Source organism: Notolepis coatsorum, assembly GCF_963971535.1.
Source record: "Notolepis coatsorum genome assembly, chromosome: 18".
Classification (NCBI taxonomy): domain Eukaryota; kingdom Metazoa; phylum Chordata; class Actinopteri; order Aulopiformes; family Paralepididae; genus Notolepis; species Notolepis coatsorum.
In genome coordinates, this window is record NC_140182.1 from 531,314 (window position 1) to 558,638 (window position 27,325).

General features: G+C 43.5%; 1 protein-coding gene across 1 annotated transcript in view; it reads left to right on the forward strand.

Annotated features, from left to right (window-relative positions):
• Window positions 1-15,032: 15,032 nt before the first annotated feature.
• The window catches only part of pot1 (protection of telomeres 1 homolog), a gene marked incomplete at its 3' end in the record, with an annotated part of 139,493 nt that continues 127,200 nt past the window's right edge, over window positions 15,033-27,325 (forward strand). Inside the window, exon 1 of the mRNA XM_084334464.1 lies at window positions 15,033-15,127. The remainder of the gene's footprint in view (window positions 15,128-27,325) is intronic.

A 27,325-nucleotide genomic window follows, 5' to 3' on the forward strand; every position in this document is an offset into this window, starting at 1 on the left:
ACAGTATGTACAGTATGTTTCACTGTATGCCCTGGTACAGTAGGTACAGTATGTTTCACTGTATGCTCTGGTACAGTATGTACAGTATGGGTTAGGGTTAGGGTTTCACTGTATGCCCTGGTATATACAGTATGTACAGTATGGGACAAATAAACATCTTGAGGATGATGTAACCCATCATATTTAAACAGGTCCCACTTGGTCCAAAAGGAAGTCCAATGGCAGTAGTGGAATCTTATATTTTTAGCAGACTAAAAATACAGCTATAATTATCACAAACCAATATCACAAACGACCCACTCCTCAACACAGATGGCAGGCTAACAGGTGCACTTAGCATGAACTCACCTGGAGCGGAAGAGGGGGGGGGGAGAGGCCTGTGGGGGAGGGGGTGCAGTGATGAATGTACTTGGGAACTAGGGCGGACGTCCTTTGCTACTGCGACCAATTACTTCCTCCCTGTGTTTCGTCCGGCTGAGTTACAGCTGTGGCTCGCAGGTGTGTTCTCTCTGAGCTGCCTAAACCTGCTTTCAGGAGCATCACAGTCCCAGTGTTCTGCAGGTGTGTTCTCTCTGAGCTGCCTAAACCTGCTTTCAGGAGCATCACAGTCCCAGCGTTCTGCAGGTGCGTTCTCTCCGAGCTGCCTAAACCTGCTTTCAGGAGCATCACAGTCCCAGTGTTCTGCAGGGTTTTCTGCTAAAGGAGCAGAAACCGCTCATATTCAGACACTCGTGCACTTTTAAGGACCTTTCTGGAAACTTTTTTATTTCACCTACACCGGCTAAACTATATGTTTCCCCTTCTTTTTTGTTTAGATGTGAAGCACTTCCTATGCCTCTAATGCTCACAACACTATACATTACGTGCCCCTTTCACATTTTGACAGGATCTCTGGGTAACAGCACTGTATATTTGAATACCGTTTATGTCACAAATGTATCAGTACTAAATACCTGTATGTCCCTATGCCATAAATGTCATGTATGTTGTGTATGTCATAAATGTCAATATGAATTGAAAATGGGGGACCCTGATGTAAACAAGACGAAAGTCTTTCTCTGGTCTGCATCCCCTTAACAATGGTGTGTATTGAGCCGTACTGTATTGTACCCATTCTGCAATCTGTTAAATAAAGTTTTCATTCATTCATTCATTCATTCATGAGAACAGCACAGCCTCATCTGCAGGGTGTTAATCAGCTCCTACCACACACTCAACGTCCAAAGCCTGTCTGCACTTTCAATCCTTATCTAACACACTCTCTCTCTCTCTGCCTGTCTCCACCACACCTACCTCTCTGACCTCTGACCTCTGACCTGGCACCTTTAGATGCTGTCATCTCCCCCAATATATACTTTATATACATTGAAAAAACCTCGACATCCTTCAGCATGTACAACAGTGCTGTATATACCGCATAGATACATTATATATTTATATTTACAGCATATACATATCCATATCTGTCTCAACCTGCATACAATCCTCCTATATACCTACTTATACACCTGCATATAACCTATATAACTCTGTATCATGTACAATAATACTGTATACCGTGTATATATATATATTCTTACTCATATATATATATATATAATCACCATATAGTCTGTACATACCTGCACCTAATCCTTTTACATATCTGTAGATACTATATCTATATTATCTGTACATATGCCTTACCTACTCTTACTAGTTACGCTGCTGGCCAGTATGACTTACTACCATAGTGTCTTTATACCTGTATCACTGTACATATTAATACTATATCTATATCTGTACATATCCCTTACCTACTCTTACTAGTTACACTGCTGGCCAGTATGACTTACTACCATAGTGTCTTTATACCTGTATCACTGTACATATTAATACTATATCTATATCTGTACATATCCCTTACCTACTCTTACTAGTTACACTGCTGGCCAGTATGACTTACTACCATAGTGTCTTTATACCTGTATCACTGTACATATTAATACTATAACTATATCTGTACATATCTCTTACCTACTCTTACTAGTTACACTGCTGGCCAGTATGACTTACTACCATAGTGTCTTTATACCTGTATCACTGTACATATTAATACTATATCTATATCTGTACATATCTCTTACCTACTCTTACTAGTTACACTGCTGGCCAGTATGACTTACTACCATAGTGTCTTTATACCTGTATCACTGTACATATTAATACTATATCTATATCTGTACATATCTCTTACCTACTCTTACTAGTTACACTGCTGGCCAGTATGACTTACTACCATAGTGTCTTTATACCTGTATCACTGTACATATTAATACTATATCTATATCTGTACATATCTCTTACCTACTCTTACTAGTTACACTGCTGGCCAGTATGACTTACTACCATAGTGTCTTTATACCTGTATCACTGTACATATTAATACTATATCTATATCTGTACATATCTCTTACCTACTCTTACTAGTTACGCTGCTGGCCAGTATGACTTACTACCATAGTGTCTTTATACCTGTATCACTGTACATATTAATACTATATCTATATCTGTACATATCTCTTACCTACTCTTACTAGTTACACTGCTGGCCAGTATGACTTACTACCATAGTGTCTTTATACCTGTATCACTGTACATATTAATACTATAACTATATCTGTACATATCTCTTACCTACTCTTACTAGTTACACTGCTGGCCAGTATGACTTACTACCATAGTGTCTTTATACCTGTATCACTGTACATATTAATAATATATCTATATCTGTACATATCTCTTACCTACTCTTACTAGTTACGCTGCTGGCCAGTATGACTTACTACCATAGTGTCTTTATACCTGTATCACTGTACATATTAATACTATATCTATATCTGTACATATCTCTTACCTACTCTTACTAGTTACGCTGCTGGCCAGTATGACTTACTACCATAGTGTCTTTATACCTGTATCACTGTGTACATGTTGGTATTACAACTCTGTACATACATGGGAGTAGCAGTACACCCAGTAGTACTAATCTATATAGTTGAACACCTGTACATTGTATATTATTATTGCACTTTACTGTTACATTTGCACTCTGGTTGGATGCCAAACTTCTTTTCGTTGTACAGTACTTGTGCTGCATGATGAAAATACATTTTAATCTAATATAATCTCAATCTAATCATTCAGGCCCTTCACGTTCTCCTAGTCCGCCCCACACTGCAACACATGCAGGTCAGCCTCTTACAGGCAGCAGGTCGGCCTCTCGGCACGGATCACTGTTCTCACATCTTGTAGCCGACTGTACTTCAGTTGATGAAAATGTTATGGTTTTCAGAGCCAGCGATCAAATCAACATATGTGACAGAGAAACGCAAGGAGCCATTGGATGTGGCTTTTAGCCTGCATGCAGCCAATGGCTAAAAGCCACTCATAACGGTACGAGTGTAATTTCACAAGATGTAACGTTATTAACTTTTGGTTATTTATATTCTAGAATATAAATTGCTTTCAATTGCCTTGCTAGCCAATATTGGCTTTATTATTAATATGAGCTGTCTGTGAGTGATCCAACGAAGAAGTGCGCTCCGGAAGGCATTGAATTGTAGTGTGGGATTGCACTGGATAAACCTGATTGATGTCACAATGGATTTATGAATGTCTGCCATTACAAAATGATCGTTACCCAACTCAGGCCACGGTGAGACAGACAGGTGGGGCACATTATCTTGCATGCTGGGGGGCAAACTAGCGGGCTCTAGCCTACTGGATATGATGTGTCTTGGTGGGCTACAGCCTACTGGATATGATGTGTCTTGGTGGGCTACAGCCTACTGGATATGATGTGTCTTGGTGGGCTACAGCCTACTGGATATGATGTGTCTTGGTGGGCTACAGCCTACTGGATATGATGTGTCTTGGTGTTCTCATTATCACTGCTTATCAGCCCACATCCTCTCAGCTGCTCCCACATTGGTTGGGCATTACATTTACATTTATATTTAGTCATTTAGCTGATGCTTTTATCTAAATTGTCTACAACAAGTCAGCAGAAGGGACACACATCTGGCAGCTTAACCGTTTTGGTAGTGTGGCGGTGAAAGGGTTATTTATTAGTTAATTATTAGTAATTTGTTCACTGTTCACAGTGATCCAATAAAATAATGGCACCAACAAAAAACTCAACTCAACTTAAACTTGACACACTCTCTTACTATTACTATTTCTATTATTATCTTTTTTTCTACCTGTACCTCCCCTCCCCCCTCTGCCATGCTGCTATGACAGCTGCATTTCCCCAAGGGGATTAATAAAGGAACACTTGTCACTTGACTTAAACTGCCTGATTCACAGTTCCTGAAAGCACCTCCTGCCCCCCCCCCCCCCCCCCCCCCCCCCCCCCAAGTCTTGTTTTTGATTTAACGCTTTCACTACCACACTACAGAAGGTTAACCCTTTCACTACCACACTACAGACGGGTAACCTTCTGTAGTGTGGTAGTGAAAGTGTTAACCCGTTGTAGTGCGGTAGTGAAAGGGTTAACCTGTGGTAGTGAAAGTGTTAACCCTTTGTAGTGTGGAAGTGAAAGGGTTAACCTGTAGTGTGGTAGTGAAAGGGTTAACCTTCTGTAGTGTGGTAGTGAAAGCGTTAACCTTTTGTAGTGTGGAAGTGAAAGGGTTCAACTGCTGTAGTGTGGTAGTGAAAGGGTTAACCTTCTGTAGTGTGGTAGTGAAAGGGTTAACCCTTTGTAGTATGGTAGTGAAAAGGTTAACCGTCTGTAGTGTGGTAGTGAAAGCGCTAACCGTCTGTAGTGTGGTAGTGAAAGCGTTAACCGTCTGTAGTGTGGTAGTGAAAGGTTAACCTTCTGTAGTGTGGTAGTGAAAGGGTTAACCGTCTGTAGTGTGGTAGTAAAAGGTTAACCTTCTGTAGTCTGGTAGTGAAAGGTTAACCTTCTGTAGTGTGGTAGTGAAAGGGTTAACCTTCTGTAGTGTGGTAGTGAAAGGTTAACCTTCTGTAGTGTGGTAGTGAAAGGTTAACCTTCTGTAGTGTGGTAGTGAAAGGTTAACCTTCTGTAGTGTGGTAGTGAAAGGTTAACCTTCTGTAGTGTGGTAGTGAAAGGTTAACCTTCTGTAGTGTGGTAGTGAAAGGTTAACCTTCTGTAGTGTGGTAGTGAAAGGGTTAACCCTTTGTAGTATGGTAGTGAAAAGGTTAACCGTCTGTAGTGTGGTAGTGAAAGCGCTAACCGTCTGTAGTGTGGTAGTGAAAGCGTTAACCGTCTGTAGTGTGGTAGTGAAAGGTTAACCTTCTGTAGTGTGGTAGTGAAAGGGTTAACCGTCTGTAGTGTGGTAGTGAAAGGTTAACCTTCTGTAGTGTGGTAGTGAAAGCGTTAACCTTCTGTAGTGTGGTAGTGAAAGGGTTAACCTTCTGTAGTGTGGTAGTGAAAGGTTAACCTTCTGTAGTGTGGTAGTGAAAGGTTATCCTTCTGTAGTGTGGTAGTGAAAGGGTTAACCTTCTGTAGTGTGGTAGTGAAAGGTTAACCTTCTGTAGTGTGGTAGTGAAAGGTTAACCTTCTGTAGTGTGGTAGTGAAAGGTTATCCTTCTGTAGTGTGGTAGTGTAAGGTTAACCTTCTGTAGTGTGGTAGTGTAAGGTTAACCTTCTGTAGTGTGGTAGTGAAAGGTTAACCTTCTGTAGTGTGGTAGTGAAGGGTTATCCTTCTGTAGTGTGGTAGTGAAAGCGTTAACCTTCTGTAGTGTGGTAGTGAAAGCGTTAACCTTCTGTAGTGTGGTAGTGAAAGGTTAACCTTCTGTAGTGTGGTAGTGAAAGGGTTAACCTTCTGTAGTGTGGTAGTGAAAGGTTGACCTTCTGTAGTGTGGTAGTGAAAGGTTAACCTTCTGTAGTGTGGTAGTGAAAGCGTTAACCTTCTGTAGTGTGGTAGTGAAAGCGTTAACCTTCTGTAGTGTGGTAGTGAAAGGGTTAACCGTCTGTAGTGTGGTAGTGAAAGCGTTAAGATGGTGGTTGGGTGAAGTAAACTAATTGCTAGTAGTCATACTCTTGGGTTCATGTTTGTTAAATAAATTAAACATGTGTTTGTGTATTAAACATCCCTAGAAAATACACTTCAGTAGCTATGTCTATCTATATCTACAGTATATTATATATACCTTGATGAAACCCCATTTACAGAGGATAGCTCAGGGATTAGCCCAGAAACACGACATGCTTGGCACAAGGGAAAATGCTGAATATGACTCAACATTGAAATGTTCATGGCATCATATACATTTTAAGTGATAACCTACTACTGTATATGCAACACTGAAGAACCCATCAAAACCGGTAAGTCCGTGCATTCACGACCCATCAAAATCTTTCCATAGAGAAACGAAATTGTGAATTGTATTAACTTGTTTTCCCCTGTTAATTTTGTTTTGAACGAATCTCTCAGAGTAGATATTGCTCTGTTTGGTATTTGATTGTGGACACGACGCTTGTAATTATCCAGGCCTTCATTCCTCACACCTCCGGCAACAACCGCATACTTGTGATCCCGTCGTGCCGTTATTAAAATAATGTTTGATTCGCAACAATCTTCATCGATCAAGGGAATGATCCTGCCGTTGAATTCTCTCTCACTAACGGCCTGTGGTGATTAGTACCGGTAGAAATGTTTGGTACCGCTGAGTCATGTTTTGTTTTAATGATCAGTTATGCCCTCCTCAATTTATTCCAGTCTAATTCCAATTATGAATATCAGCCACGAGAAGGAAAACATGCCAGTAATGAGCGGAGTCGACCACGCTGAGTGTCACGGGCCAAACTGATTAAACACAAATAACTCTACGCTCATCACAGACTGAGTGCAGCACTAGTGTCGTGTTTGTTATGTCAAACCTGGAGCCATATCTCCCAAATAAATATGCAGTGAACCTGCGTGACGAGTAAAAGAAAACTCTTGAGAAAAAAATCTCCTTTCACATGAATTGATCGGCCTATTATGTGCCTCTCCCCCGTCAGTCACCGTGAAGTACATTTTGAGTGAGCGCTGCTCGCCCACGCACTGGGTTCACTCGGAGGTCGCGGCGTGTCGTATTTTCCAACTCCAACTACCCATCGATCTCCCATCATCCCCGGCTGGCCTCTGCCTCTCGCAGAGGCGTTTGAAATGAGACGCACAGTTATCTGGAGACTTCAAAGGCTCACGAGAACCCGCTCGTGTCACTTTAAGGCCTGCCTCAGACGGAGGGGCACCATCCCGCCGCTATCATAGCACCGCCACTCCGCCAGCTCCCTCGGGGTTAATGCCGCATTACTCTGCCACTCCGGGGGACGAGCCCGTGTCCCCATCTCCACCCCATGCAAAGGCCCCCGGGTCGTCCCTCACGGTGATGATGGACCACGTCCCGGGGCGGAACGCAGGGAGTAAATCACCGTCGCCCCCGCAAGGTGCTGCTGGCATAGGCACCGGGATTTACGATCATATTTTGTTTCATTTTTGTTAGAAGGCGAGTCCTACTCTGTCACCCCCCCCCCCCCTCCCCTCCTTCACCTCCTCTCCAACTTCTTATTGTTTGTGGTTATTTATTGAGGGGAGGTTAGGCGGTAGATCCTGTGTGCCATCATGGGCCCCGCGTGCCCCCTCCTGTTTGACCGCGGGTCCTGTGTAGATTTATGGCAACCTGTGGCAAAGCCACGGCTCAAAGCAATGCAGCCTCTGACTTCCGAAGTCTTTTTGGAATACACAGGCTTCTCCTCCAGGTGTGAGATACTCTGTCGCTGTTTAGAGGAGCAATGGTTACTCTCACACACTCTGTTCTATTTTGGAATTAATTGATCTGCGAAAGGTTCTCACTTTCCATTATTGTAAGCAGTTTTGACAGGGAATTTCTTTTAAACTAAAAAAAGATGACTTCACTTGTTGAGTACAGTGGGGGGGGGGGGGTCAAAAACGTTATTTAAACCTGCACTATGGAACTTTTTCATAAAATAAATATTGCTTTGGGCTGAACAGGAGAAGAAACACTCCCAACAGGCTAGCGATGAAACACAGTGCATTTGCCCAGACAAGCTTCTTTGGTCAGGGTCAAGGTTAGGGTCAGGGTCAGGGTCAAGGTTAGGGTCAGGGTCATGGTCAGGGTCAGGGTCAGTGTCAGGGTCAGGGTGAACAACACAAACAGCTCCAAAATTACCTCGCTTTTTTGTTGCCCTTCTCTTTTATCCGCCATGTTTAAACAACGTGCAGTTACCTCCCACTGCCACCGGGTGCCGACCTTCCATAGTGCAGTTTTTTTAAGCAAGGGGAGCCAGACTCCTGACCTGGGCCAAAGGTAATAATAACACATCTGCTCAACTGTTATAAATAATGGAATGTCTGCCCTGCCCACAGAGGTGGAAGAGTGTGGGATATTGGGGCAGCGATGCTCCACCACGCTACCGTCTTCAACACCAAAAAACAATATGACTGTGCATTTGCTTGGCTGCAAACGCTGCGAAATTCCACACTTAAATTAACATCGCCTGGGTGTCTGCAAGCTATCATTTCTCTCTCTCTATCTCTCTCTCTCAAAATTACATTTTCTCATGAAACCTTGTGAAATCGAGGTCAAATCGTGGGCTGTGGTGGCATCGCTTGGAGCCTATAGCCCGGGGGCAGGGCCGCCTGGGAGAAATGCGAGGCCCTGTGCGAGATTTAACGCGAGCCCCCCCCCCCCCCCCCCCCCCCACCAAAAGGTTTAAAAAAAAAATATATATATATATATATATATTTTTTTTTATACCGTCAACATATTCTTAAATAATAGCGCTGCCCGAGGCGGGGCATGATACAGTCAACATATAGCAAAAGAGAGAGCGAGAGAGAGCTCCCGTTCTACAGTCAATATACAGTGTACAGAGAGAGAGAGAGAGAGACACATTGGAAAGAAATTGAAATGCTATTTGGCCCTAAACAGAGAGTACACAGTGGCAGAATACCTGAGCACTGTGACTGAAGATCCTTGAGCACAGCCTAGCCATCGAGAAAGGCCGCCATAGGCAGACTGTGTGTGTTAGAAAGAGAGAGAGAGAGAGAGAGAACATGTGTGTTTGTCATGTGTGTGTGTGTTAGAGAGAGACTAGAGCATGTATGAGAGATTCAAAAGGACAAAGATCAACACTTAAATCCAAGAGAGAGAGAGAGAGAGAGAGAGAGAGAGAGAGAGAGACACACACATTGGAAAGAAATTGAAATGCTATTTGGCCCTAAACAGAGAGTACACAGTGGCAGAATACCTGAGCACTGTGACTGAAGATCCTTGAGCACAGCCTAGCCATCGAGAAAGGCCGCCATAGGCAGACTGTGTGTGTTAGAAAGAGAGAGAGAGAGAGAGAGAACATGTGTGTTTGTCATGTGTGTGTGTGTTAGAGAGAGACTAGAGCATGTATGAGAGATCCAAAAGGACAAAGATCAACACTTAAATCCAACAAGAAGAGGGTCTATACCAGAGAAACCAAAGCAGCAAGGAGCCAATGGCCGACATCAGCTAAATAGGCTAGCCAGGTACTGTGACACCAGGCCACACACAGCTTTGGCCAACGGCCCAACGCTACACAAACGACCATTCACACACAGCACATGTCGTATCTCCAAATGTTGTGAAGTAGCATATGTTTTGCCTGGAAAAAAACATCGTTATTAACAAAACATTCGGGAGGGGAAGGAAGGAAGAGTGGGGTAATGTCATGACATCGTACCTGCACGAGGAACGCAGGGCGAAAGGCCGCAACACAGGTCTCCACGTTGACGAAAGGCCTCTCGCTGTCGGGACAAATAAGCTATGGCCAGAGCCTTGTCATGGTGCAGGCCCGACTACATCTTCTGTCAAAGATGATGTCGTAGTCAGAGTGCCAGGGCCTGCTATTCTCAAGGCTAACTGATAGCATCAAACGAACGTTCCCAGCTGACGCTAAACAGCTAACTGGCTAACAGTTAGCTCAATCAGGCACCTGGCTGTATGTAGCCGCATAGCTTGCTTCTGCGTTAGCTAACAGCTAACAAGCTATGCGGCTACATACAGCCAGGTGCTCTCACCAGGCACACACCGTTAGCTACTAGTAGTACTATATTAGCTAGTCGACCAGTTTGGCTCCAGAGAGAGAGAAAGAGATATAGGTCAGGTCCACGGCGGGAATATAATCATAGGTTGACTCACCATAACGCAGTATCAACGCGGCGCCAATGGTAAAGTTGAGACTTTCTTGGCCCACGGTGTAATTTCTTCTTCTTCTTCTTCGAGTACTTTCCGGCAGACTGGACACCTTTCGGCGTATTGCTGCCTAACAGATTTATCTGCTCACAAGTTCTCTTCTCCTTCTTTTGAAAAGACATCCACTCGCCTCGCCTCGCTCCTCTGAATAGGTTAGCTAACGCTAGTTAGCCTTTAGCTAAGCTAGCTACTAGCCGACATCATCATGGCTATACCATGACAAGGCTCCGGCCATTTGTCCCGCTAGCGAGAGGCCTTTCGTCAACGTTCCTTGGTGACCGACCGACTGATAATGACCGACCTCTTTCTTCGTCTTGGCTGGCATAACTAAGCATAATAGTCAAAAGCTGCACGCGCGAAATAGTCAAACGCAGCTGACTCACGCCGGCGTACTACACATGATGTAAGTAAAACCACTCCCTTCGTTGAAACCAATAGTATGTCTGCTGCAGAACCCCAGAGGCTGAGCTCCAATAGTGAGTATGTCTGCAGGACTGCAGACCCAGGAACAAGTCAGACACATTCTACAAACGTGTCTAATGTGAAATATATAAGCATATAAGCAAAACTAGATTTTAGGTCTCTGATGAAAAAGGGCCTCGCGGGAAGGGGGGCATCGCAAAAAAAAAAAAAAAATTTTTTTTTTTTTTTGCGAGGCCCCCCTTCCCGCGAGGCCCTGTGCGACCGCACTGCTCGCACATCCCCTGAGGCGGCCCTGCCCGGGGGGCGCGGTGTCGGTGATGAGGGGATCTGGAGCGTCTTGTTAGCCAGGTCGGTACATACAGTACATACAGGTCCTCCATCGGTTACATAACTCACTGACCGCCGTGGTCAACCAGAGACCTAAACTAGGCTGAAATATAACACGCCACAGGCCTTTCCTGTGATGTCTCTCTCCGCACTATATGCTGCAAATTACCATGAAGCCCCCGAGGCTGCTGCAGAACTCATTAGTGCTGAGTAATGAGGCTGCCGCTAATATGGAGGGGGGGGGGGGGGGGGGGATAAAGCACATAAAAAAAATAACTACGCTCTCTATCGCAGACTTTGTGATTGTTTGGCATTCTCCAATTTAATTAAACAATCACTAATCTGTCTGTAGAGGCTCCTGAGCTTTACATCTATAATGCAATATGGGCGCGACGTCACCAACGAAAACACGGACCTTCATTCAGCCCGGTGGTGATTACGATAATTCTCACGAGCTTCTGTTTGTTTGACAAGATATGAGGACATTTTTGTTTGTACACGTTGCTTTTTTTTCTCCCTTTTTCTTTTGGGTAGATTGTCGCGCGGCGATATGTCGAGGTGTCTCTCCTCTCCTTGTTCGGCGGGGAGGCGTGGAGTTGGGTCGGGCGGTGGTTGGGCTGTGTTCACTCCCTCCCCCCGCTCTGTTTAGACAGCGATGCCCAGGGGGCCCTGGAGTGGAACAGGTTCCATTATTTTGTCCTCCTCCTCACAGGATGAAGTGCCGGAGAAATGCCTCCAAACACATGCTCTGCTGCTGCAGCCGCTGGAGTCATCGACTGCGAAGTCCTCACTTGTCTCCTGTCACTTCCAATGGCTGCAGAGCGTCCTGAGGGGCAGTTTACACAGCGTGGCCTGACCTGCAGAGGAGCCGTCTCACAGTTTACACAGCGTGGCCTGACCTGCAGAGGAGCCGTCTCACGGCGACTGACTGTCAGCAGCATCACACTCTCTCTCCCTGCTGAGAGCGCCGATAGAGAATCATCTACGGCCTGCAGACTCCAAACACTGCATCGTCCGTCGACACATGTTTTTGTCACTTTACTTCTTAGCAAATCATTCCAAAATTGCTAGCTGGAAAATAGCAGGCATTTCTTCGTTACTGTGCGCCGTATTGAAAACCAGCTTGTAGGACCTATAGATACAATATAATTTATGTTTACATTTAGTCATTTAGCTGATGTTTTTACCCAAAGCGACTTACAAGTTCTGTAAGAACGTCAGCAGGAAGGGCACGACTCCGGCAGCGGAGGGTCAGTAACATTATTCACTATAACCGTGTCGAACCTGAGTGCTAAAGTCTTGAGTGCATAGTAGTATAAAGACATATTAGCATAGTAGGTAGTAATATAGACGAGGTGGGGGGCGGCAAGGTGGGGGGCGGCAAGGTGGGGGGCGGCAGTGGCTCAGGAGGTAGAGCAGTCGTCTGGCAATCCAGCGATTCCCGGTTCGATTCCCACTCCTCCCGGGCAGCGTGTCGATGTGTCCTTGAGCAAGACACTTAACCCCTAATTGCTCCTGATGAGCAGGTTGGCACCTTGCATGGTCGCCTTCGCCGTCGGTGTGTGAATGTGTGAGTGAATGAGTGAGTGAACGTGTGAGTGAATGAGTGAGTGAACGTGTGAGTGAATGTGTGAGTGAACGTGTGAGTGAATGAGTGAGTGAACGGGTAAAATGTAACAAATTGTAAAGCGCTTTGGATAAAAGCACTATATAAAAAAGCAGCCATTTATATATCCGGACCTGGGGCGACAGGGCCTTTGCTGCTGCTGCCCCCTCCCTCTGGAATGCCCTCCCCAGCCATATCCGTGATGCAAACACCCTGACATCTTTTAAATCAGCCCTCAAAACTCACCTTTTCAATCTGGCTTTTGACCTCTAATTCTGTCGGTTTTATTTTATTTTATTTTGTCATGTATTATTTTGTTCTGTTTTGTTCTGTTTTTTGTTTTGCCATAGTTTGTCTCTCCTGCCCATGTAAAGCGTCTTTGAGCACCTGGAAAAGCGCTATATAAAATAGATGTATTATTATTATTATTTACCAAGGTAGATTCCTTAATAACAGAGTGCATACTAGTAAAAGACGAAGGTTAGTATTTTTCTTTTCGTTCTTCATTTCAGATATTGATTGACTGAAAATAGCTTCTCTTTGATGACTCCCCTGGAGCTCTGATAGGAGTGGGTCTGAGGCGGCCAGAAGATGCAGAGCGTAGTGTTAGATGTTTCTGTAATCAGCCAGTATCACCTTTAGCATCTGTGTTTGTGAAGTTTCTGCGTTGTGTTTATTTCTCTCTCTGAAGTCGACCTTCTCATACTGGCTGTACATCTTTGTCATCCCCCTTAATGCAATCCGTAATCATAAGAATTCGACACTGGCAGACGTGGTACCTTTCTTGGAAAAACGTTGTTTATTCCATAAACAAAGCCTCGTAATCAGATGTAACCCATTCTGTATTGTCCTTGTTCAGTCTTAATTAATTCTCCTCTTCTTCTCCTCCGTCTCTTCTCATCTCTTTAATCCAATGGTTCTCTCTCTCGTCGTAGCCAACCACCATTTCCTGTTAGCCGAAGCTGGTGATGATGTGTCACTATTTCCCCTCCCCCACCCAGCGAGGGTGTGGAGGGATGAAAGTCTCTGATCAACGCGTCCGCTCGTCTGGGTGTCGTATCTCAGTCTAACTTATCCCGGAAGAAACTCACATCATAACGTCTTCTCCCTAGCAACGGGGGCCCACCCCCTTTCCTCGTTACTATGTGACGCGCTGGCATGGCAACTGATCTTCACCTTTAGCATGGTTCTATCGATGTCAAACTCTCCATAGTTCTCTCTGACCAATCCTGCCTGCTCTCAGTCCTTATCAGTCTTTATGTTAACAAGCTGCTGAATGACCTCGGAGCCATGGGCTCTGTCTATTAGTCTGCTGCTAACACACTGACTGCCGGCTACTTTTAAGATCTATAGATCCGTCTGAGTAGATGCTGTCACCCACCGATACAGTATATACATTATATACACATTGAAACACATAGATTCCTTCAGTAGGGGTCTTCAGGGTGTGTAGTTAGAAGATGCAGAGCGTAGGGGTCTTGAGGGTGTGTAGTTAGAAGTTGCAGAGCGTAGGGGTCTTCAGGGGGTGTAGTTAGAAGATGCAGAGCGTAGGGGTCTTGAGGGTGTGTAGTTAGAAGATGCAGAGCGTAGGGGTCTTGAGGGTGTGCAGTTAGAAGATGCAGAATGTAGGGGTCTTCAGGGGGTGTAGTTAGAAGATGCAGAGCGTAGGGGTCTTGAGGGTGTGTAGTTAGAAGATGCAGAGCGTAGGGGTCTTGAGGGTGTGTAGTTAGAAGATGCAGAGCGTAGGGGTCTTGAGGGTGTGTAGTTAGAAGATGCAGAGCGTAGGGGTCTTGAGGGTGTGTACCTCCCCCCACTCCCCCCCAACCTCCCCCCCCCCACTCCTATTCAACCCCCCCCACCCAACCACCTCCAACGTACAATCCCCCCCACCCCCCCCCACCTACCCAACCTCCTCCAATGTACAGTTTCTACGTCAAATGTATACTTTTTTTTCTGGACTCTTTTCGTATCACAAACAGTACTGTATTTGCAAATCTGGTATGTCATAAATGTATAGATGTAGCAGTACTGTCTATCTGTATGTCATGTATGTCATATATGTTACGATTAATTGAAAATGGGGGACCCTGATGTAAACCAGACGAAAGTCTTTCTCTGGTCTGCATTCCCTTAACAATTGTATGTATTGAGCTGTACTGTACTGTACCCATTCTGCAATCTGTTAATAAAGTGTTCATTCATTCATTCATTCATTCATTCATTCATTCATTCATTCATTCATTCATTCATCCATTCATTCATTCAGCTTAACCAGTGATAAACTAGGCGTGTAGAAACAGGCGTCACACGATTGGGCGCACATGTCACATGAAGTGGCCAATCAGAGAGCGTCAAAATGCGGCTACGGAAAAAAACAACGCGGACCAGTTAAAAGAGGCTCCCTGTATGACACGCACGCATGCGCAGTACTCCAACAGCTGATTCGAACCCCGAGGAGGGAAAACAAAACAAGCAGAAGACGTGCCGAGGTGAACTTCTAGTGTCTTACAACTTTAACTAACATCTGAACAGGTAAGTTCTGTTCACTGGACGTGTTGGCGACATAACATAACACAACATTAACACTTGTTAAGCTGTTGGCAGACATGACGTTAACGTTAGTTAGCTCTGCTCGCTGCTAGCGTTAGCTGCCGTTACAACAGTGGCTACTAAGTTAGCTAACGTTAACTACTTAACTACTACTAACGTTAACTACTACTAACGTTAACTACTTAACTACTACTAACGTTAACTACTAACTTTTAACTAATACTAACGTTAACTACTAACGTTAACTACTACTAGCGTTAGGTGATGATGAATGATGATGATGATGAATGATGAATTGAAAATGGGGGACCCTGATGTAAACAAGTCGAAAGTCTTTCTCTGGTCTGCATCCCCTTAACAATTGTATGTATTGAGCTGTACTGTACTGTACCCATTCTGCAATCTGTTAATACACTTTTCAATCAATCAATCAAAGGTGGAAGTAAACCACGGGGCGCAACTACCAGTCGACGTTACTGGTTTACCCTACAGCCAGGTTATGAGGTTACTATCAGTCATCTGTACTGAAATGTAATAATATTGATAAAGCCTGGATATGTTTTAAATCTATTTTTCTAAATGTAGTGGAGAAACTAGCACCAAGCAAAGTGGTAAGGATCAAGCGGGGGACCCTGATGTAAACAAGTCGAAAGTCTTTCTCAGGTCTGCATCCCCTTAACAATTGTATGTATTGAGCTGTACTGTACTGTACCCATTCTGCAATCTGTTAATAAACTTTTCAATCAATCAATCAAGCATAGAACAGAGCCCTGGGTCAAAGTGATGATATATTAAAACTGATTCATTTAAGAAATCAAAGTTTTTCAAAATGTAAGAAGTCAAGGGATCATTCAGACTATCAAGAGTTTAAGAAACTAAGAAGTGAAGCGAACAGGGAGTTTATGACAGCCAAAAAAAAACACCACTTTTCTGAAAATATAGTCGAACACAGTGAACAACCCCAGTAAATTGTGGAAATCATAACCCTTTCACTGCCACATGACAGAAGGTTAGCCCTTTAATGATGCTAATGATGGAGCATCGCTGTCGGTTGTGTGATAGTACAGGGCTAACCTTCTGTATTGTCACAGTGAAAGGGTTAACCGGCTGTCGTGTGGCAGGGAAAGGGTTCTAGGCTACAGCAAAAGGCTCAACCAAACCTAGCAGCCTTAGTTTGAACCACGAGGCTAAATTGACCTCAGACAAAAAAGAGGTGGCGGAGCGGCTGAACACGTACTTTACATCAGTGGCAAGTCGTCATCTAGTAGACGATCTCCAGAGCGTTCAGGGCGTCTCGGAGAAGCACAGGTTAATGACTATTACTCACAACTAGGGCTGCAAGAGGACTCTTTTTCTTTTAGTAAAGTGACAGAGAGCGCAGTCCTCAAGAGGCTAAGTCAACTTAATTCCAGTAAAGTGACAGGATTAGATCAGATGCCTGCTAGGTTTCTTAACGACGCAGCAGAGTGCATCAACCCGGTGATTACCCACCTAATCGATCTCTCCACAGAGCATGGGAAGGTACCAGCAGATCTAAAGAGTGCTGGAGTAATGCCACTATATAAGAAGTTATTCATATTAATATTGTAGAAATGTGTGCATTGAAATGTCTGTAAAGTCTTGACGACATTGAAAATGAGGGTGACCTCCATTGTCTTTTCGAGAATAAATAAAGGTTGATGATGGGAGAGAGAGAGAGAGAGAGATGGAGAGATGGAGAGAGAGAATGTGTAATGGACGGATTGTGCACATGATGGCAGACCATTTGGGGGGGAAAACACAGCTAACCGGTAATGACGGCAGCTCTAAAACATAACCGTTATGTTCATCCCTACCTCCTATATTTTAGAGCTTTCAAAACCCTTTGACAACTCTGATGGCTGAAAATATTACAATCTGTTTCAGTCTTATACTTATGAGGAAGCCTTTGTAGGCACAGAGTTAAAGGTTCAAGCATAACTTTCCACAATAAAGGGGCTTCTAGAATATACTCTGCCGATGACCAACACCGTGCTCGCAGCCTCACGACACCACCCTGGATGGTTCTGAGTAGGCCTGTCACGATAACACATTTTGCTGGGCGATTAATTGTCCCAGAAAATATTGCGATAAGCGATATTATTGCGGTTTTGAGATTTTTTTTGTTGAGAAATGTATTTCCCAAAAGTTTTCAATTAACCTTTTTACTAATATAATAATAGCATAATAATGCAAGGAAACCGTTTCAAAGTCCAATAAACCTTTATTTAACATTGGAAGATATTTTAAATATCCTAAATAAAAAAATGCTCAGTTTGATTGTTTATTATAAAACAAACTGAAACTGGAAACAAGCCCTCTGTCTGGCTTTTTGTATCATCCTTTTAACATGTACATTTATTATTGATGTACCTTGCAGTACCATGTACAAAATGTTAATAAAGTATGAGGAAAAAACTGTGGAAACGTAATAAATAAAAAGGCAGTGAAACAATAATCAAATAAACACCAAAATATATACTATCTCTATTGGAATGGAGACTTCAGCACAGGATAAACTAGGGATGGGCAAAAATAATCCAGATCGATTGATCACATGATGTACTAGAGTACTCGTGGAGGAAAACGCTGTACAAAATAAACATCTTTTCCGGTGTTTTAGACTTTTATTTTGAAACCCACCCACCGGTCCGGAGCGGAAGTATTGTTGTTATTATCCTAGCAGAACGTATTGAGCGGACAACTTGTCTCGTCCGGTTCTGTGTTTTTGAGCTAATGATAAAACAAATGTTGAGATTGTTGGTGAACAACTAACTTTAGGTTAGTTTTAACGTTAGCTACTAACGTTAGATGCAGCTACTACAGGCAATCAACGATGAGGAGGAAGCGGGTGGGGACTGTACATTGGAGGTGGTTGGGTGGGTGGGGGGGGGGGGTGGGTAGGAGGGGTGGGTGGGGGACACTGTACAACTGTACAAACAACACTGTACATTGGATTATTGACAAGACCATACTTGGTAATTTACTGTACATTGGCGGGGGTTGTGTTCGGACATTTACAGGGGCCAGTTTCGAGTTGCAGTCTCCCTTAGGTGTTTTTTGAGAGTGTTTTTGAAAGTGGGTAGTGATTCACATTCCTTTACAGCTTTGGGTAGGGCGTTCCACATTGATGTGGCATAATTGCGAAACGTGTTTAGTCCCTTGTTTGAGCCGAATCTGGGTTTAACATGATTTGTGGAGCTCCCTCTGGTGTTGTGATCGTGGTATTCACTGACCTTTGGGAAGTATTTAGTCATGTACATGGGTACCTTGGTCGTGTAGTGTATCTTGTAGACCAGGCCCATTGCAAGTTGCTGTACTCTGTCGTCTACTCTAAGCCATCCTAGGTTGTCAAAGTGGGCAGGGGTGAGGTGGGTTCTAGGAGTAAGGTCAAGCAGTAGTCTGACCAGTTTGTTTTGAGATGTTTGTAATTTTGTTTTTAGCGCCTTTGAGGTGCTTTGGTACCATGAGGTGCAAGCATAGTCGTAGTACCCTTGAATGAGTGCTCCTGCTAGAGTCTTCAGGGTATTCTTGTTTACCAGTGAGGAGATCCGGTACAAGAAACGAGTTCGTTGGTTGACTTTTTTTATTACATTGGATGCCATTTTGTCACAGGAAAGATTTGCCTCTAGGATGGAACCCAGGTAGGTAATATCTTCTTTCCTTGTGACAATATTGTCACCCACTGTAACTGAGAAGCCGTCGGTCTTGCTGAGTTTGTTATTTGAACCGAAGAGAATGGACTCTGTTTTGCCCATGTGTAATGATAGTTTGTTATCAGCGAGCCATATGCAGATTTTGCTTAGTTCTGAGCTGAGGGTTTTTTCAACCTGTAATTTGTTCTTGTCAGAGACCAGCAGGGCTGAGTCGTCCGCAAACAGGAACAAGTTGCAGTCACAAGCTGACGACATGTCATTTGCATAAATTAGGAACAGTAGCGGACCTAGTATGCTTCCTTGTGGAACACCACAGTTTACTGTGAGGGGGGGGGATAGGGTACCGTTTACCTCCACCATCTGCTCTCTCCCCTCCAGGTAGGATTGCATCCAGCTCACTGATTGACAAGCTAAAAGCAATTGGTTTTGATAGTCTATCAGAATGGTGTGATTGACAGTGTCGAAGGCCTTTTGTAGGTCCAGCATGACCATGCCGCAGTATTTGCCCGCGTCCACCTCTTGTTTGATGTGGTCGTTTAAATAGAGAAGGCATGTGTCAGTGGAGTGGGATGTTCTGAAGCCAGATTGGAATTCGTAGATTAGATTTTTTTCCGCAAGGTATTTTTCGACCTGTTCGTATACAATTTTTTCCATGACTTTCGAGATGGAGGTAAGGATAGAAACAGGGCGGTAGTTGCCTGGGTCTAATTTACTGCCTTTTTTGTGCAGAGGGGTCACTCTCGCAATTTTGAAGTCCTTGGGGACGTGTCCCTGTTTTATAGAGAGGTTTATTATGTGTGTGATGACTGGGGTGATGGCGGCTGCTGAGTCTCTGAGGAATTTGGAGGGGATGTTGTCATGGCCAGTGGCCTTGTTAGGTTGGAGGGCGCTCAGTTTTTTGAGTACCTCATCTGTTGTTACCATTTCCAGTTTGAAGTCGTCTTTGTGGACCCCTAGGTTTTTGTAGTAAGCTACTATGTGTTCTACCCCATAATGCCCTGAGTGGGAGGGTAGTTTGTTTACCAGTGTTGTGGCTATGTTTGTGAAGAAACTATTTAAGTAATTGGCTACATCCAGCTTTTCTGTGATGAGCGTGTTGTCCGTCTTTATGTTTATGTTTGAGAATCTGGTTTTAAGTTTTTTACTGCAGCCTAGTTGGTTATTGAGTAATTTCCAAAGTTCACGCGGTTTGTTTTTGTTTTCCTCGGTTTTGTCATTGATGAATTTTTTCTTTGCTGTTTTGATCATGGAGTTTACATCATTTCTTAGTCTGTTTCTTTCCAGTTTGAGTTCCGTCACGTGGGCTTGGAGTTCACTGCTCGTGCTTATGTTAAGCTTTGACTGACTTTTACGAAACTCAGAGCATTTTTTGTCTCTGGTTTTCATAGCGGTCAGTATTTCAGCGTGCATCCACGGCTCAGCGCGATTTTTTACCCTGGTGGTTCTTAGGGGGGCCATGTTGTTTAGTATCGTTGAAAATTTGGTTTTGAAGCCAAGCCATGTTTCTTCAACCAGTGTACCATTGAGCTCATCTGACCAGTCCAGACCCTCCAGTTCAAGGTTAAAGGCCTCGCTAGAGTAGGTTTTTAGGTCTCTAGATGTGACTGTTTTGTGACAGCCAGCCTTTTGTTTTAGCTTTTTGCGGGTACAGAATATCATATAATGATCACTTAACCCGCATGCTATAACCCCTTTGTTGGCGATCTTGGACTTGTCAGAGGTCAGGATGAGGTCAATGGTAGTCTGAGTTGACTCACACACACGTGTGGGTTGTGTGATTAGTTGGCTGAGGCCGTGCAGATCACAAAACCTATTGTAGGATTTGAAGACGGGTGCATCTTTTTGTTGCATATCCGTGTTCCAATCCCCAATAAGAATCATTTCTGTATCCTCAGAATTCCTATAGCTACCTGGTTTAAATATACCTGTTCCACAGCAGCCATGGTGTCTATAGTCTAGCTACCTGGTTTAAATAGACCTGTTCCACAGCAGCCGTGGTGTCTATAGTATAGCTACCTGGTTTAAATCTACCTGTTCCACAGCAGCCCTGGTGTCTATAGTATAGCTACCTGGTTTAAATCTACCTGTTCCACAGCAGCCGTGGTGTCTATAGTATAGCTACCTGGTTTAAATCTACCTGTTCCACAGCAGCCGTGGTGTCTATAGTATAGCTACCTGGTTTAAATATACCTGTTCCACAGCAGCCATGGTGTCTATAGTCTAGCTACCTGGTTTAAATATACCTGTTCCACAGCAGCCGTCGTGTCTATAGTCTAGCTACCTGGTTTAAATATACCTGTTCCACAGCAGCCGTCGTGTCTATAGTCTAGCTACCTGGTTTAAATAGACCTGTTCCACAGCAGCCGTGGTGTCTATAGTCTAGCTACCTGGTTTAAATAGACCTGTTCCACAGCAGCCGTGGTGTCTATAGTCTAGCTACCTGGTTTAAATAGACCTGTTCCACAGCAGCCCTGGTGTCTATAGTATAGCTACCTGGTTTAAATAGACCTGTTCCACAGCAGCCCTGGTGTCTATAGTATAGCTACCTGGTTTAAATATACCTGTTCCACAGCAGCCGTGGTGTCTATAGTCTAGCTACCTGGTTTAAATATACCTGTTCCACAGCAGCCCTGGTGTCTATAGTCTAGCTACCTGGTTTAAATAGACCTGTTCCACAGCAGCCGTCGTGTCGAAAGGTCTAGCTACCTGGTTTAAATATACCTGTTCCACAGCAGCCGTCGTGTCTATAGTCTAGCTACCTGGTTTAAATAGACCTGTTCCACAGCAGCCCTGGTGTCTATAGTCTAGCTACCTGGTTTAAATAGACCTGTTCCACAGCAGCCCTGGTGTCTATAGTATAGCTACCTGGTTTAAATAGACCTGTTCCACAGCAGCCCTGGTGTCTATAGTATAGCTACCTGGTTTAAATATACCTGTTCCACAGCAGCCGTGGTGTCTATAGTCTAGCTACCTGGTTTAAATACACCTGTTCCACAGCAGCCCTGGTGTCTATAGTCTAGCTACCTGGTTTAAATAGACCTGTTCCACAGCAGCCGTGGTGTCTATAGTCTAGCTACCTGGTTTAAATATACCTGTTCCACAGCAGCCGTGGTGTCTATAGTATAGCTACCTGGTTTAAATATACCTGTTCCACAGCAGCCGTGGTGTCTATAGTATAGCTACCTGGTTTAAATAGACCTGTTCCACAGCAGCCGTGGTGTCTATAGTATAGCTACCTGGTTTAAATAGACCTGTTCCACAGCAGCCGTGGTGTCTATAGTATAGCTACCTGGTTTAAATAGACCTGTTCCACAGCAGCCGTGGTGTGTGACATTGCATAGCCGGGTAATCACAGATGTAACAATAACATGAATTAGGGTTCTGTTGCACTTAGGAGTGCCAGAGCCTTTCCAGTGAACGGTACGCATTCGAACCGTACACCGTTCGGTACGACCTCCACGGTTCGGGGCATGTGTGTATTGTTCGGTTCAGGGGATGCGCAAGAAAATATTATGCACATACACACACCCAGAGACAGAGAGATTTGGTTTAACTAAGTTACCCGCTAGCTAAGCTGACTAACGTTAGCCACTAACCGTGGAAACGCTCACAGTGAAGTGACTCCACAACACCAGTTCCATTAGTGGGGAATGGGACTTCCTGGTTAAACAAATTTTAAAAAAGAGCTAAAAAAAAAATATATATATATATAGCGATTTTTTTCTTTTGCGATTTGATAGTTTCATCATTCCAAATCGCGATTTTGATTTAAAATCGATTAATCGTGCAGCCCTAGGTACCATGCAGTGGAAAAGCGGCATAAGAGAATACTTCATAATGTTTCATGTAAATATATATATATTTAGTACACATGATTTATTTATTTTAAATAACAGTGACTTTTCCTTTTTGATAAGAAATCCAGCCATATTCCTTTCCAATAGCTATACTAATTACCATCGAGAGCAATGGGCGTTAGTTATTATGGCTAGACAATGAAACCTTATCAACCATATTAATAAGCCATTCTTGTACTTAGCCGAAATTGACTCTGTCATGTTAACCTATGTCCTTACAAAACCTCTCCTCGTTAATCTGCCCGGTGTCATTTCAGTGAGATTTGTTTGGCTAAATTGCCCGTGCCGGTACCATTACTGCAGTATCTGAAATTAATCTGGCCTTTATAGAGATGCAGCCGCTAGAATCACACCGTGGATCTTGGAGAGTAATGGTGGAGGTCCATGGTAATGTGATAGAATGAATTATCACTGTGTGAAGAGGCGCCTTATGGAATTAATTAGGCTCCTATATTCTCCTGTCTCTCTTTCTCCACATATATCCCCTTTTTGTTTAAATCTCCCTGCATCACCAAGCAATCTATTCAAGTCATGTATTCCCCCCCGATACGCTCCGGAGGTTCCAATCTCAGGTCCCACTGGAAGTGGAGAGGAATATTTATAAGCTTGGACACCAAGGAGGGTTGCTCATCCTCTTTCTGCTGTGCAATTAAAAAGTTCGGAGTTCTCTGCATTTGAACGACATGGGATGGATCACACAATCTTAAGACCTCGCCACACCTCCCCCACTAGGGACGCATCGACTAGACGCTTTCCCAGCGCTAAGGCAATCACCTCGGAGTGGAGCTGATCACTGCCATCAGGTCGCTTCACATGTGCAGTTTAGTGTTGACGTGTGGCCGCCGGAGAGGCTTTCTAACACTGTAGACGGGAATTATATTGAAAATGGGGTGAGCGAGTCCAGACGTAGCCATGGCGACGTTCTCCGATGATTGAAAGGTCGGTCAGTGGGGAGGATTCAGCCGTTCTGCTCAGGTTCAGTTAGAGGGGGTCAGTCGTCATCCAAGAGGAGAGGAGAGGAAGAGTTTAGTGTCCAGGGCTGTACAGAATGTAATTTTGTAACATTCGAAGCTTCTATTGAAGTATTCAAACGAAGCTTCGAATGTCTGTTGTCATATTTTATGACAATCTAATTTATTTATTTGTATTCTTTTTTATAAATATCCTCAACTAAATCCTCAATTTGAATAAAGTGATTCATCTGATTAAATGAGTCTTTAGAAATGTCAGTTTCATCAACATAAATAATCCAATAAGTACTGTACACCAGAACAAGCACAGCTGAAAGCAGCACATCAGACCCAGGATTTAGTACCTAAAAGAGGAGCTAACTTCGGTTTCTCAAAAAACTCCTCATATTAATAATAAGGATATAACCTTGACTAATGAAAATAAGTTTGTAAAATGGTGTATTTTAAATGGAGGTTGGTAATTGTGCTGGTGTTCTCCTCCCCAGGACCACCTGATGTCCAAAAGGAAGGAGAAGGTCAAGCACCTTCAAGGCCTCCAGGTGACCTTCGATTCTTTTTTTGGAATTCGAAGCTTCGGGGCCGAGATTCGATTTTAATTCGAAGCTTCGAGATAAAAAATAAATAAAACATTTATAATTATTATTATAATTCAAAAAATTTGTTTTCTAATGTTGTGGGACTTGTACAGCACCTTGTTCAACTTTGTCAGTGCTGTAAAGTTTAAACCTTTTTAAATCTTAGACAAACGAAACACTGCTTTCATGAAATATTGTAAGCCGTTATATGAGGCGTTATAAAAGCAGCACAATGAACACAATCACTGGCCCAGTATGCCAGTAGGGTTCACAAGCCCAAGTTAGGGGTTTAAAGGTAATAGATTGAATTGGTCATCATCAGTCAAAATCAAGCACTGAGAGTTGGTACTGTATGGATAGTGAACAAGTTGTACTGGTGCAACTTACAGGAACAGCAGAATCGTGCACTTTGCGAGCGTCTACCGGCTCAGGGCTTCATTTTTCACCGAACATATAATATACTGTTCGAAACATCTATTTGCCGCCGTTCGAACGCCACCTCACTCGACCAATTGCGTGCCTCGGTTCTCGAGTTACATGACGACATGTCAGGCGAGCGCAGTGTTTTCCAGCTCATACCTCTATGCTGGAATAATGGAATATGGAATCTTGCAGCCACTAAAGACATTTTTAGTACACAAGTTCAACTCAAGTTCAAACCTCTGTTACTCTATTCATTAGCACTAAAAGTGATTATGCTTTTTTGCATTAGTAACTTCAGAATGTTATCTTTCAAAAGAGACCAGGCTCATGCATGTCATAAGTATAAAGCTAAGCTTTGCAAAAAAAGTATGCAGTCCTCAAGTAAAAAAATTCCCACTTTTCTGCCTGCCTGTTAAGAGGTTAAACAGCAGCAGTTCCAGAAGCCTAAACCGCCCACAAACCGCCCAAACAGCAGCGCCACCTGCTGCGACACCAAGCCGCCCCTGGCGGTGGATATGTTGCACGTGGACGACCCGTTCTGGAGACCGATCATTGTTTAGCCCCCCCAAAAAAAACACTGAAGGGAAAAAGATTATGCAAATCAGGGAGCGAGTGAAGGCTCTACCTTCTCGTACGCAGCAGCGGGTGAAACAGAGCGACAGTGGGTGTTCGACACACGGCAGCCTTTCTCTCAGCGTTGCCCCGCAAGGCAAAATGTTGAAAACAGTCATCATACAGTAACTCTTTATCCAATGTGTTCATGTTTTTCCCTCCTCACCCCTCCTTCATTCCAATTTTACACCCTCTGCCATCGAGGAGAGGGTTGCTATAGCATATTATTTACATTGGGGCTGTTCATTGTCTCTAAGTAATCCATTTGACTATGAATAGGCTGAAATTAAGCAAATTTTAATTAAATTTGAATATTAGGGATGCACCTATATGAACATTTTGGCCGTTACCGAGATAACCAATATATTTTTTTAAGATTTTATTTATAGCATTTTCAGCTTTTTCTGGCCACGCAGGACCTTTTGGCCACACAGGACCTTTTGGCCATGCAGGACCTTTTGGCCGCGCAGGACCGACAGAGGAGAGAGGGTGAAACGGGAGGAGAAGAGGGGAAGACATGCAGCACATGGCCACCGGGTCGGGGAAACTAACCCGGGGCGACCGCTTCGCGACTCAGCGCTCTATGTGGTGCTACTGGAGCACCCCTGAGATAACCAATATTAACATTTCTGTTATGGCCAATAACCGATATTACAGTCTATATGATAAAACACATTTCTATGATAATAAAAGGTTGTATATACATCCACTGAAACAATGTTAGCCCATAATACTTTGCTGTGTCAGCTAGACGGAGAAATAATAATCAGTTCTTCACATGGGCCCAGTTTCGCTCATCGGACCGATAGCGAAATATGAAAAAGTCACTTTCTTTGGATGATACTGATATGATCACAGATGTATCGGCCCTTCCTATAGAATGTTAATGGTAAAATATACATATTACCACATCAAGGAAGGCATAGAATTCTTACAATAAACAAGTTCATTGTGAGTTGCATTTCCAATAGGAAGCAATCATTAAGCATAGGGCTGTGCTTTGTATTCCCACGCCCACTCATTCATTGGCGTGCATTGCTGGCAAATCTTTCCAAAATCACAAAAAAGAGACTAGAACCAGTGATGCATTTTCAGTGTCAACAATCAATAATGTTTTGTTTTTCTTTACTTCATTCAACTGGCAGTTCAGTATGTCGGATTCATATATATTTTTCTAATTCTAATGACATTTTAATATTGACATTAATTCTGACCGCCCCTAATTTACATGATGTGCCATGATCCTCTGAGCCACACCTCAAGGCCTGCAGGTCACATCCCACCTCCCTGGCATTTCAGGCCCGCAGACTGAATTTGCCCATCAATTAATTTTGACCCGCCGTCTCTCGGTCAACTGGCCTGTGATGGAAATCAAGCGCACCTCGGACTCACTGCCAGACGATACAAATGTCTCGACTTTTCAAGCAAACTCTCAGCGTTATCTGCACCTGCATTGTGTCTTTTATTGAATACAAATTAAACCCTGATTTCATGGACCATTGGAGGAGGACCCAATATTTAGCCTTCAGTTCTACCTTGTGTTTTTAATTCATTACTTTTTGCTTTTAAAAGCTCGCCAGTCATCCGTTTTCACTCAACTCAAGCTGTGGTATCATTAGGTTGCATCCAATTTGACTATCGAGCAAATTATTACTAATTCATCATACCTTCTCTGAAATCAAATCCGTGGAAAGTATAGGTTTTGTGCAAGATAAGTAAAAGCGATGGTAGATGAGAGGCTGATACCTAGAATTATAACTAGTGTGGGTGAATAACTTAATTGAAACTGAATAGGTATTAGCTTGCAAATTCATAATTATCTTTATTCATTTCACACAATTACTCTCACTCTTACTTACTATAATTGTTTTGCGTGAGACCAGTGGAAGTGAGGTGTGAGATGTTTTGTGTACATGTGTAACCATTCTCCAATAGTCCACGACCAGTTTAGCCTAGAACTGCTAATCTTACAAACTTGTAGGTGAATAATTAATTGAATCCTAATATATGTAATTATATTACACACCTTTTAAACAGCCCTCCTTATATTCATTGAAACGCATAATGA